Genomic DNA, 12,988 nt, shown 5'->3' on the forward strand with positions numbered 1-12,988 from the left:
AAATGCCTTCTGGGTGCTAGACACTGTGCTAGACGTGCAAATGACAAAGACAATGTGAGACCTTCCTTGCCCTCCAAGAGTTGACATTCTTTGGGTTCTGACTGAACCTGCATGATTTTGGGCAAGAGACTTCCCCTCTCTTGGTCTCAGCATCTGCATCTACAAATTGGGAGGGGAGAGAGAGGATAAAACCAGGTGTCCTCTGGAGGTCCCTTCCAACTCTTACTCCTAAGTATATGCAAAGGAAACCCCAGGACATTTGGAGGCAGGGATGCTGAAACAACAACACTAGCAGGGAAGGATCACTTTCTGAGCATAGCATTCTGATCTCCCCCTTGCATCTCTCTGCTCACATTGTCCCCTCTTGCCTGGAGGACTTCTCCTCCTCACCTCTGCCTCCTACAAAAGCTTTTCCTAAACTTCCTAGTTGCTAGGGCCACCCCCATTGCTGCATATTTATCCTGAATTCACTTATCTGTGAATGTTGTGCCTTTTCCCTTGTTTCATTTGTGTGTGTGTGTGTGTGTGTGTGTGTGTGTGTGTGTGTGTGTGTCCCCACGGACTAATCTAGGACAGTGGCCAGCACCTTGCAGACATCTAGTACCTGTTCATGGATTAATTGATCAAGAAAATTCTCATGTCAGCAAGAACTTCTTATGTTTTCATCTTTAAATTTAACGCGTCTGAATGATTTCCAGCATTCCCTGTAGTTTTCATATATTCCTTTTAAATGAAAAAAAAATAGCTGTTCATGTTAGAGGGACAGGCAAAATCACAGGCTGGATGGCAAGTAGGCGGGAAGACCTCTTGGGAGGTCTTTGAGCAGGACACGGTTATGGTTGGAGAGGAGTATTCTTTCAGCTAAGGTTTACACTGAATGGACAAAGGTCTCTTTCTGCTCTGAGGTTCTGTGTTTTTTCCCAGGTGACAAAGGAGGAATGGGGCCTTTGTCATCCTTCTTCCATTAACATTGCCCATGAACAAAAAAGGTCAAAAGACAGTCTTCAGAGACTTGGTGGCTAGATTCAGAGAATATCTATTTAGTGTTGGAAGGGAGAGGCAGACCCAGAAGAAGCAAAGATCCTGGACCTAGGGTTGGGAGGGACCTCAGAGACCAGTTAGCCCAAACCCTTCATTTTACAAATGAAGAAGAGCCCCAGGGATACAAATGATTTTCCAATATTTGTTAAGGATCAGATGCAGTTTTGAAGTCAGGTCTTCCTGGAGGCAAGTAAGACCCTTGATCCATTATTCTGCATTGATCTGTAATCTATTTCACCTATTAATTTTTCCTTTTCTCTAATATTTCTGTAGAACAACCCAGAGGGGGAAAAAAGTTTAAAAAGTTTGTTATAGTGGTATGTCGACCTGGGACAAGGTTCAGTAAGCTTATCTAGAACCCATACTTTTCTCCAATTCCTCATTCATCATTTATTCCTCCCTTCTCTCCATTGCATGCACCCCACCAAGAGATAACCTGGCCTAGGGAATGTGAGTCTGATACTAATCAACCAACATTTAGTAAATGCTTATTATATGCTGGGGACTCATTTATTAAGTCATAAATGGGTCACTATCTGGTTTGAAGGAAAGAATTCTTATACTCAAAAAATTTCCCAAACTGACCTATAAAATCATTTATCTTTTTTTTTTTTTAGGTTTTTGCAAGGCAAAAATGGGGTTAAGTGGCTTGCCCAAGGCCACACAGCTAGGTAATGATTAAGTGTCTGAGGCTGTATTTGAACTCAGGTCCTCCTGACTCCAGGGCTGGTGCTCTATCCACTGCACCACCTAGCCGCCCCTGAGACTTGGCTACTTTGATCAATAAAATGATCCAAGATTTAAAAAAAAAAGCTTCCAATCTAATGATACAGAAAACATTTATCTTAAGTTGAGAATCATGTTTAATTAGTAATTAAAATTAATCTTAAAAATCACAAAAGTTTTCAATGTTTAAATTAATTATATCTAAGGGCAAGTTTAGAGATTATAAACCCAGTTTCCTCATTTTAAGGAGATAGAAACCTAAAGAGGTGGTTGTCATACCCAAGACCTCACAGGCAGAGCCAATGTCAATCTTAGGTCCTGTGATTCCAAGTTCATTACTCATTTTGATGTCTTGATTTCATATTTAAGATCACCATGACTCTTAATGGTGCTATTTAAGCATCTCCTTAAAAAATTTATTCCTAACTCAAAAAGAGAAATCTAGAAATTCTGTAACAATATGATGACATTATAGAATAAAGCAGTGATGGTAGGAGGGAGTAATAAAGAGAATTAGGAGGGACTTAGAAACAAGGATGGGAAGGAGTCCACAGGTTGGACTTACCCCCAATGATCCTTGAGCAACATTTCCTGATGACTCAAGTAGGAAAAAAAATTGTGTGGGATAGTCCAAAACAACCTCTCTGATTCTATGTCTGAAATCCATAAGGCTTGTCGGCAGCAGGCACTCTCTGCTAGACACACCCCTTTACCTGCCTAATCACCCCTTCCTCCTGTCCTTTTCTGGAAGCTTCTATGCTTGGAAACTTCTAAACCTTACAACTGTATAATGACCAACCAGGGCCTCCTTGACTGTGACATCACAAATATGAAACCAATCAGACATTCCAGGAATAGAACCCATACTTTTCTCCAAAACCCAAAGTCCTCAGCTATGTCTTAGAACCTCTGGGTTGGAAGGGAAGGAGGTCCCTAAGCATCCTACCCATCCATGGACAAAGAAGCGCAATGAGAGCTTGTGGAAGTCGGACAAGTTGGAGGGCATGACAAACTCTAAATCTACAATGCTAGTACTGCTGACCTCCTAGTGTGCCTTGAAGATGGGGAATATATAGGAAAAAGCAACGGTGAAGTCCAAGAATTTTAAGCATTTATTTTCTAATTCTCCTCCTTGCTGAAAACCTATTTATAGCCAGTGGTATGCCAAGTGTTACATTTTCAGTGTAAATGTGTATACTTCTGAAATTGGAAAAAATTGATTTCTCTTTTGGTCAGTTATCTAGGCTTAAGAAAATGATGGAGAAAATGTTAATAATGATCAATGAATATGTGTCTTATATACAATTCTACTCCCATCCCTCTCCAAACTGATGGTTAAATATCTACTGGCATACTCCCGCTTGCAGCTCTATGGAAGGATGGCTACCTTGGGTGAGATGGTGCTTCTCAGTGCTTTGTCCCTTAACACCATGAAAACCAGGTAAAGGAAGAAATATTTGCCAGTGAGAGCAATCACACTGGCAATCTGTAGATGGCTCTTATCTTTTTAATCAATATTTTTAATTTCACTGGAAGCATGAACACTTCACAGTGCTTACAAAAAGACTTTAGAAATGTGAACTACAGGGCAGCTAGGTGGCAAAGTGGATAGAGCACCGGCCCTGGAGTCAGGAGGACCTGAGTTCAAATTCGACCTCAGACACTTAATAATTACCTAGCTGTGTGGTCTTGGGCAAGCCACTTAAACCCATTGCCTTGCAAAAAAAACCTAAAAAAAAATGTGAACTACTGTTAACTCTAAGATCTGGTCATAGTAAGAGCTCCGAAAGAGGGAAGTGCAAATAAGAGCATGTATACAAAACACTTTGCAAACCATAAAGAACTACAAAATGCTGTCTATTATGATCCTGAGTTAAATCCTAAAAGGGGGTCCTGAATTCAAATCCCACTTTGGTCTAAGCTTGTGTCTAGAGGACAATTAACCTACATGAGCATCTTCCTTCAGATTCTCTATTCTATCTTTTTAGATCATGGGTGTCCAACCTTTGAGCTCTTCTGGGTCACGTTACCCAACACTTTTGTCAAGGACCACATATAGAATCTAATATTTATTTGTGACTACATAATCCAAATTAGCGATGAATATAATAATAAAATGTAATAATACCACATGAATGGACTTTGAGGGATGCATGTGACTGAAGTTTGGATACACCTTAGAGAAAGCTGTGCCACATCTAAGTAATGATGAAGATTTTGTTCTTGAGGAGGGTCCTAAAGTTACAGGGAATATACATGATTTCACTGGCAAAGGGAAAAATATCTTTTGCTTTTGCAGGTCTACACCTTGACTGTAACTTAGAGTTTTATAAGGAAGTTGAAAGGGTTCAGTTGAACCCCATTATTTTATGTATGGGTCAAGGGAGACCAGGAAAGATGGAGGGATTTGCTCTAGGTTATGATGGGACCCTTGAAGCAGAACTAAAAGGGACTTCAGAAATCAGAGTCCAACCCTTTTACTTCTTGGACGAAGAAACTGAGACTGAATAAACAGCTTCTCTAACATGTGTTGATCTGTGACTGGACAGAACAAGGCCTTGAAGCTGGATTCTCTGATTCAAAGACTGCTTTGAATGAGAAAAGCAAGGAAAGGTCGGTGATCTGATGGCCAAGTTTTCAGAGCTCCTGTGGGCCCCAGGGAGGAATTGAATCTAGATCTTTGTGACTCCAAGGCTGTTGTTGGAGGCAGACACTCTCTGCTAGAAACATCCCTTCATCTGCCTAATCACCCCTTCCTCCTCCTTTACCCCCATTGCTGCCTTTCTTTATGGGGAATAACATTTGCAAATTACTCTAAAATCAATAAGTCAGACAATTTAACATCTGTTTGGCACCTACTATGGGTCAGAAACTATGTTAATTAAGCACACAACAAATATCTCATTATCACGACAATCTTGATCTTGTTACTAGCCTCATTTTACAATGGAAGAAACTAAGGCAAACTCAAGTTCAGGGACTTGTCCAGTTATTAAGTGTCAAAGTCTGGATTTGAATTTAGATCTTCCTATCTCCAGTCCCAGCACCAGATCTATTGTGCCACCTAGCTGCAGTGATTATGCTAGGCCTCACTGAACTCAAATTTCTTCATCTGTAAAAATGTTAATAATAATAATAATAATATATGTAGTAATTGTATTACCAGATGACTTTGTGACTTCAGTAAGATAGCATAGTGAAAGGCTTTCTAAGTCCTAAAGGTCTATATTATTAATTATAATTATTATGTTATCTGTAACAAGATATCAATTATATAATATCTTATTAATTAACAAGTTATTCATTAGTTAATATCAGTTGATAAGAATCCTGAACTCTAAGTTTATGCACCATCTTTTCCATAATTTGTACAAATACTTCCCCAATCCTCCTTCCAGACTTAATCTGTCAAGGACAAATCCACTTTTTGTCCCATCCTTCTTACACAATACAGAAAGAATCATGGGAAACTAGACTTTCAGGTAGATGAGACTCAGAGAGTATCTAATTTAACCTTGTCCAGCAATTTACAGATGTAGAAACTGAGGCCCAGGTAGAAGCAACTTACTCAAAGCCATGGGAGATAAAGGGCAGGAGCCAGGATTTGAATCCAAATTCTTTGACTCAAAGTCCATTCTCTTTCTTGCTCTCTCTTTTTTTTTGCAAGGCAATGGGGTTAAGTGGCTTGCCCAAGGCCACACAGCTAGGTAATTATTAAGTGTCTGAGGCTGGATTTGAACCCAGGTACTCCTGACTCCAAGGCCAGTGCTCTATCTACTGCACCACCTAGCCGACCCAGCCCATTCTCTTCTAAGGCACCACACTGCCTTTCACTAGAGAAGGCTACTTAGAAAAAGTATTGAAAGTAGGGAAGGCCCAAGGTGCTGTAGCACAGGTTTAGAGACCCTATAGTCTAATCTCAGCTCTATAAATGATGGGTTTGTAGACCTTAGTCAAGTCACTTATCCCCTTCCCTTTGCAAAGTTAAGAAGAGGCTAGACCTAAGGGAAGGGTGCTTGCTAAATCATATGGAATCAGAGATTTTTGAACTGAGGAATATCTAAGGTGATTTATTCCAGAGATATAAACACAGGGCCATCAATACTCCCCCAGTCTCTCCTGGATCTGATTAAAATGTAATTGGGAACTATTTTTTTAAATAAATAAAAATACAATAGAACATAGATAATGTTCAGATGTGGTTTTCAAAGTTAATCTGCAGTGAATAGTCCTGGAGTCAGGAAAATTTGAGTTCAAATTAAATTACTAATCCAGTGACTCTGGGCAAGTCACTTAAACCCAACTGCCTCCACAAATCCAACAACAGCAAATAAATGTGCAACAGGGTGTTCATGGTTTAGTGGCCCCATTTCTGTGTGTGTGTGTGTGTGTGTGTGTGTGTGTGTGTGTGTGTGTGTGTTTGGGGGTGGGGTGCCCATTTCTATTTGAGTTTGACACTATTGATGTAGTTCAGTCTTATCATAAGGGGAAGAAGAGGAAATTGATGTTTTTAGTAAGGTTTCAGAGGTTTCCCAGAAAGTAAGTGAGAGAGTCAGAATTTTTACCCATGCCCTCAAATCTCAAACCCATGGCTGCTGATTTATAAGTACTGTGCCTTCCCCCTGCCCCCCTACCCCACCCCATGGGCCTTAATCCTTAAACTTGACAAGCAGGAGCTTGGTCTTCAGGTTCTTTGCATCCTATGACTGTATTACCCCACCCACAAATATTTTCCCCATAAACTAGTTTCATTTTCTGACACTGGTAACTCTCAAGACAATATGGGAGATGGGTCTGGATCAGATGAATAGTGTAATAGTAATAGTAATAAATAGTAATAGTAATAAAAATGGCAGCTAGATGGTTCAGTGGATGGAGCACTGAATTCAAATTTGATCTCAGCAAGGTGACCCTGGGCAAGTCACTTGTTTATCTCAGTGTCTTCATCTGTAAAATGAGCTAGAGAAGGATATGGCAAACAACTCCAGTATCTTTGCCAAGAAAAGTCCAAGTGGGCTCATGGACAGTTAGACATGACTTAAATGACTAAAAATAAACAACAAAGGAATAAAAATTGCCCTATACAAACATCTATTTCAGAAGCCACATCCAATGGACATGAAGTCTTCTGTAGGGAGGAAGCTGGGATAGCCACATGCCCTACCTCCACTCTCCTCTCTCAGTGGGCAAAGTTCTTCTGTCCCTCCACCTCACCTTTGCCTTGGATCCCAACTGTTTCCTAAGTTCTCCTTCCCTCCTAGTCCCCAGTCTGTTTGGCAAAGGGTCAGATTCTTGAATCTTTTATTCCTTTCTATGAGTTGAAAACATTCCTTGGTTTCTTCCAACAGTATTTGAATTTTAAGCCATATTTGTAGCTATTGACTTTAAAAATTTCTTTCCTTTTTTTTTAAACAATAGATACTATCAAACCAACAGGGAAATTTCCATGGTGGGAAAGTTTTTAAGGGCTCTGATATTCTACTAATTATTATTATTGTAATCATGTTAATATGACTATAATAAAACACTATTGCCATCACTATCCTGCTATCAATCACTATTTTATCAATCACATATAACTTTATTACCAATCATATTATAAAATTATAACATTGTTACATGATATCAATCATAGTATAATTGTCTTAACATTAATGTTGTTCAATCATGTCTGGTTCTTCATAACTCTGTGGACCCATATCATGCCAATACTTCCCATGGAGTTTTTTTGGCAAAGATTTTGGAGTAGTTTGCCATTCCTTCTTCCAGTGGATGAAGGCATGTGGAATTTACCCAGCTAGAGAATGTCTGAGATTGGATTTGAACCCAGGTCTTTCTGACTCCAAATCCAACTGAGTCACCTGCCTGCCTAACAGTAATAATATAATATTAATCCTATTATTATGATTATTAATTAATCAAAATAAAATGCAATGGTATTACATAAAAGAAGCAGTGTAGTATGAATAAGCAAGTTTTCTTTGGCCCACCTCTAACAAATACTGGCTGTATGACCCTGGACAAGTCCTTTGGTCTTTCATGCCACCATGCAACTCTTTAAGACTGTAAGTGATAGTTTCAAGGTGGTGATCTGCTTTGGTGGAGTGAGTTCCCACACTGGGAGTCGCCCCCACAAGGGTGAAACTTAGAAGCATGATCTTGCTGCTCCCCCCCCATCACCTTCAATTAAAATTGACAGTAATAGTAAATCACACTGATGTCATCGTTTAAAGTTTAAAAGCACCTGCTAAGAACCAGAAGAACACTGTACACTCTAACAGCAACATGGGGCTATGATCAACCTTAATGGACTCCCTCATTCCATCAGGGCAACAATCAGGCACAATTTGGGGGTATCTGCGATGGAGAATATCCTCTGTATCCAGAGAAAGAACTGTGGAGTTTGAACAAAGTCCAAGGACTATTACTTTTAATTAAAAAAAATTATCTTATTATGTAACTTTGCTATCACTTATACTTTATTTTTCTTCCTTAAGGATAGAATTTCTCTCTCATCACATTCAACTGAGATCAATGTATACCATGGAACCGACATAAGACTAACAGAGGGGCAGCTAGGTGGCACAGTGGATAAAGCACCTGCCCTGGAGTCAGGAATACCTGGGTTCAAATCCGGTCTCAGACACTTAATAATTACCTAGCTGTGTGGCCTTGGGCAAGCCACTTAACCCCATTGCCTAGCAAAAAAAAAAAAAACTAAAAAAAAAGACTAACATAATGCCTTTTGTGGGGGGTGGGGTGGGAGGGAAGCAAGAATGGGAAGAAAAATTGTAAAACTCAAAATAAATAAAATCTTTCTAAAAAATAAACAAAACACCTACTAAGAGTTTTATGGTACTTTTAAGTTCTAAAAGCAAGGTTGACCACCTTAGGCCAATGAAGACAATCTTAAAAGTTTTTATTTCACGAGCTCAGCTCCTTCCTTTATCTTTCCATCCCCCCTGCCAAGGATTTAATTTCTGTTTATTTTATTTATTATAAAAATAATATATTAATTATTAATTAATAGCTTTCCCAGAAGGCTCCCCACCCCTCTTGACTGAAGGTTTCTGTCCACAGAAGGTTGTTGGGAGATCTCTCCAATGACAAGAATGATGCTTTGCAGGTGACAACAACCTGAAGCTATAAGGAGGGAGATGAGAAGGGATGGCGAGCCTGCAGTGAGGAAGACGTGGGTTTGAATCCAGCTTTAGATCCTTGTCATCTGGGTGACTCTGGGCAAGGCATCGGACCTTTGTTACCCCAGGAGATGGTGTTGTATACTGAATAGAGCCCAGGAAGATCTGAATTCGAATGCTGCCTCAGGATACTCCTTAGCAGTTTGAGTCTGGGCAAGTCATTTCAACTTTCTGAGAGCCTCATCTTCCTTTTCTGTAAAATGAGGTCAACAGTAACACTGACCTCATAGGACATTTTGTGAGGAATTAATGAGGAAATTTATGAAAAAAAAAAATCCTTTGCAAAGCTAGAGATACCAGCTAGTAGTTCCAAGCAACGACAACAATTTCTACAAAACAACTTCACAACTCTTTCCACAATCAGTAGGAAACACAGAGAAGCCTCTGGCCTCTGAGGTGTCAGACACTTTGGGGAGAGCCCTATCTTAGTATGAAGAAGCCATTAAACTTGGGAAAAGCCTTAAGATTTATGGGAGAAAACCAACATCTCAAACCACCTTAATGCAAATGGGTCATTTTTTTAATGCATAAAATTGACCTGAAAGGAGACTTTGCTTCCATGTCTCTCCATTTCTTTCCCTGTCGCCTTCTCAGATGGGGAAGACCACCCCCATTCCCCCACACTATACCATCTCTCTGACAATCATCTCCTCCTATTCTGACCAAGGCTCTTTCAAAAGTTTCTTCTAAGAAATCTTTCCTAGACCAGTTCTGATGCCTAAGGACAGGTGCAGGTAAGATTTGCAGAAGAGGTGACTGTCTGGCTCATGGTCAATGATTCATTTCTCCTTTGGGGATGTCCCTCTCCCTTGCCCTGGATCTCCCAGACTTGTCACTTCATTCTGAGAGTCTCCTTCTGTCTTGCACATCACTTTGTACCATTTTTCTCTCCCCCCCAATAAATGCTGAGTAATGAGGTCACCAGGAAGACAAAGATAGTCATAGAAATATTAAATATTTTAAAAAGACTCTTTCTACTTGGGGATAAGTTCAATTAAATTTGGAGACCTGCATGTTCAAAAAAGAATCACAGATGGGTACACTCCTCCACCCCCAATACACACCCTCTTTTTCACTGGCCAAAATGCAGCCTTTTGCTATTTTTAATTCAAGGAATCACCAAAACTGGATCACATTTGCTAAGCTTAGCTCTGAGATGCCGGCAAAAGGAGGGGAGTGGTGGAGATCTATCTGACTGTCTATCAAAGGATCCTGGGTGAACCTGAGGTTGTAGGTTCAAAGTCAGCTTTATCTTGGTTAGAGAATAGGGGAAACCTTATCACTCCACCAATGGGGCAGATCTACACTCCCCCAGCTCCTTTCTCTATCTTTTCTTCCCCCACCTTTCCTAACATGGCTTTAATATCCTGGTGTGAAAAATAGCTGTTCCCTGAAGGTTCCTTGTCTCTTCTAGCTGAATATTTCTGCCCCCAGAGAGTTGTGCGGAGATCACTCTACTGGCAAGGGAATTCATTAGAAATAAGAACAAAGGTCTCCCCCTTCCAAACCTCCAGTCCCCCCCATTTGGGGGTAGCTTTTTCCTGCTCAAGGGCCTAGCTAAGAAGCATCCTTCTTGTCCGTAGCATCCTCAGAAGCTCCAATGGGGGTGGGGGAAGGTAGACAGTGCAGTAGGAAATGATGGTGGTACCTGTGATGAAAGAGGGGGCAGCATCCCTTCTCATGAGCTGCTTGACTGACTTGCCTTATCCCAGGCTGTGCTTCCTAGGCCCAGGCTCTGGCTGCTGTCCCTCCTGCAGCATCATCATCTCTCCGGCTCAAGGAGCCTGCGTTGTGACTGGGGAGGCTGCCGATGACATCACTGCTCCGGTCCTCCTGCCTCTGGGCCCAAGGGAGCTTCTGCAGAAGCATCAGCAGGTCTGGGCCTGCTTCCTTAAAGGGGCAACTGCCAGGCAAGGGAGCTATTGAACCTGGCTGGCTTGGGGCCAGCCACACACACACACACACACACACACACACACACACACACACACACACAAAAACCCCAACAAAAATACTGCAACAGCAGCAATAACAATACTAACGCCATTAAGGACAAAACTGTAATTGTGTCTGTTTCAGGGGACTGGCATCCAGAAATCTCAGCTCACTGGCAAAAAAGCACATTTAAAAGAATCAACCCTTAAACCACATTAGCCTTAGTATACATTTTTGAGAGCAGATTATGAAAGATATGGAATTGTATCCTAACAAAAATCTGTACAATTTCAATCAACAGGGTTCACCATCCTAAGGTGATTTAGGTTTAATAATCTGGATTCAAAAAGGACTATGAAGATCAATGATGTAGGCTAAGGGGTCTGAACCTGGAGTCTATGGGGTTAGATTTTATACATTTTATTTAAGGCAATAGGATTAATGACTTGCTAGGCAATTATTAAGTGTCTGGATCTGAATTTGAACTCAGGTCCTTCTGACTCCAGAGCTGGTGCTCCATCCATTGAGTCACCTAGCTGCCCCCTTTGAGGTTAGTTTTTTAAAAGAGATAGATGGATAGATAGATAGGTGGAGGGATAGATAGATAGATAGAGAAATGAGTAGATAGAAAGATAGATAGCTAGATAGCTAGAAGATAGATAGACATGATAGATAGCTAGACTGATAGATGATAGACAGATAGATGATAGGTAGATAGATGGAGAGATAGATGGATAGGTAGAAGGATAGATAGATAGATAGATAGATAGATAGATAGATAGATGACAGATAAATAGGCAAATAGGGAGGTAAATGGATAGACAGGCAAATAGGCAGATAGGCGGATAGATAGGCAAATAAGGAGATTGATGGATAAATGAACAGAAAGATAATTCTATACGGCTATGTAGATATAGGTAATAATACCTATTTCAATGTTGTTGGTTCTTTTTATAATCCTATGTATTTTATACATTTAAAAATATTTTTCTGAAAAGGGATCCAGAGGTTTTACCACACTGCCAGATCTCAGTCACACTATGAGGATATTTTCAGAACACACAATAGGTTAAAAATGAATGAAGGAATTAATGAATGAAAAAGCATTTATTAAATGCTTACTATTTGCTTAAGGGCTTACAGAAATATTTCTGGAACAAGCCCATTAATTTCCAGAGATTTATATATAAAGACTGTCAATACATAGCCTCTACTGCATTTGTTGAGCTCTACCAAAAGTGTTTTCTCTTTGTTCAGAGTCTATGAAATGGTTAAGATCAAATTATGTGGGAATGAGATGAGGGAATTTTATGTGGTTGCAAAAAATCTAACACAATGAAAATGCCAATTAAATCAAATGAGACTTAGAAAGCTTACTGTTATTATAATGAGCCATAAAATGGTTATGTCAAGGGAGAAGGTGATTGAAAGGGTAACTTCTCCACAGTTCAGGAAGCAGAAGGATGGGACAAGATCCATGATTATTGTCTGAAAGACTTCACACTGGTGCATGTATTACTAGCAAATTTTTTTCTAGTTTCTGTTTTAAAATTTTTAAAAAATTCTACAGCTAAATCCTGATTAGTACAAATAATGAATGTCATGAAGCAGTGAAACTATTCAAAATTATGATTATATGTAAAATATGGTAATTTGTTTCAGTCCAATGGAAATATACAATTAAAGTTGTTAAAATAAATTATAATTAATTTAACAAAATAGCAATGATGTGGGAAAGACATTCTGATTAATTTATTACAAAATAAGAGAGTATCTAGAACACAGAAAATATTGAAATATTTTAAAATGCTTTATTTTAAAATAAATTAAAATTAAAGATTGAACATCATATTTAAAGATAAGCCTGCACTAATGAAACAATTAAAACATTGTTATTATCTTTAAAATATTTTAGCAACACAGACTTATCTTTTCTTTTTTTAAAAATCTTTATACAAGGGGCGGCTAGGTGGTGCAGTGGATAGAGCACCGGCACTGGAGTCAGGAGTACCTGGGTTCAAATCCGGCCTCAGACACTTAATAATGACCTAGCTGTGTGGCCTTGGGCAAGCCACTTAACCACATTG

At 39.6% G+C, this 12,988-nt stretch overlaps 1 protein-coding gene across 2 annotated transcripts in view; it reads right to left on the bottom strand.

Moving 5' to 3' along the window:
* SLC45A1 (solute carrier family 45 member 1) overlaps window positions 1-2,506 on the bottom strand; it is a 32,368-nt gene extending 29,862 nt beyond the window's left edge. For both annotated transcript variants that reach the window (XR_012474601.1, XM_074218551.1), the window contains exon 1: window positions 2,333-2,506. The gene's annotated coding sequence lies outside the window, so the exon portion shown is untranslated. The remainder of the gene's footprint in view (window positions 1-2,332) is intronic.
* Window positions 2,507-12,988: the final 10,482 nt, after the last annotated feature.

Source organism: Macrotis lagotis, chromosome 1 (assembly GCF_037893015.1).
Source record: "Macrotis lagotis isolate mMagLag1 chromosome 1, bilby.v1.9.chrom.fasta, whole genome shotgun sequence".
Lineage (NCBI taxonomy): Eukaryota > Metazoa > Chordata > Mammalia > Peramelemorphia > Peramelidae > Macrotis > Macrotis lagotis.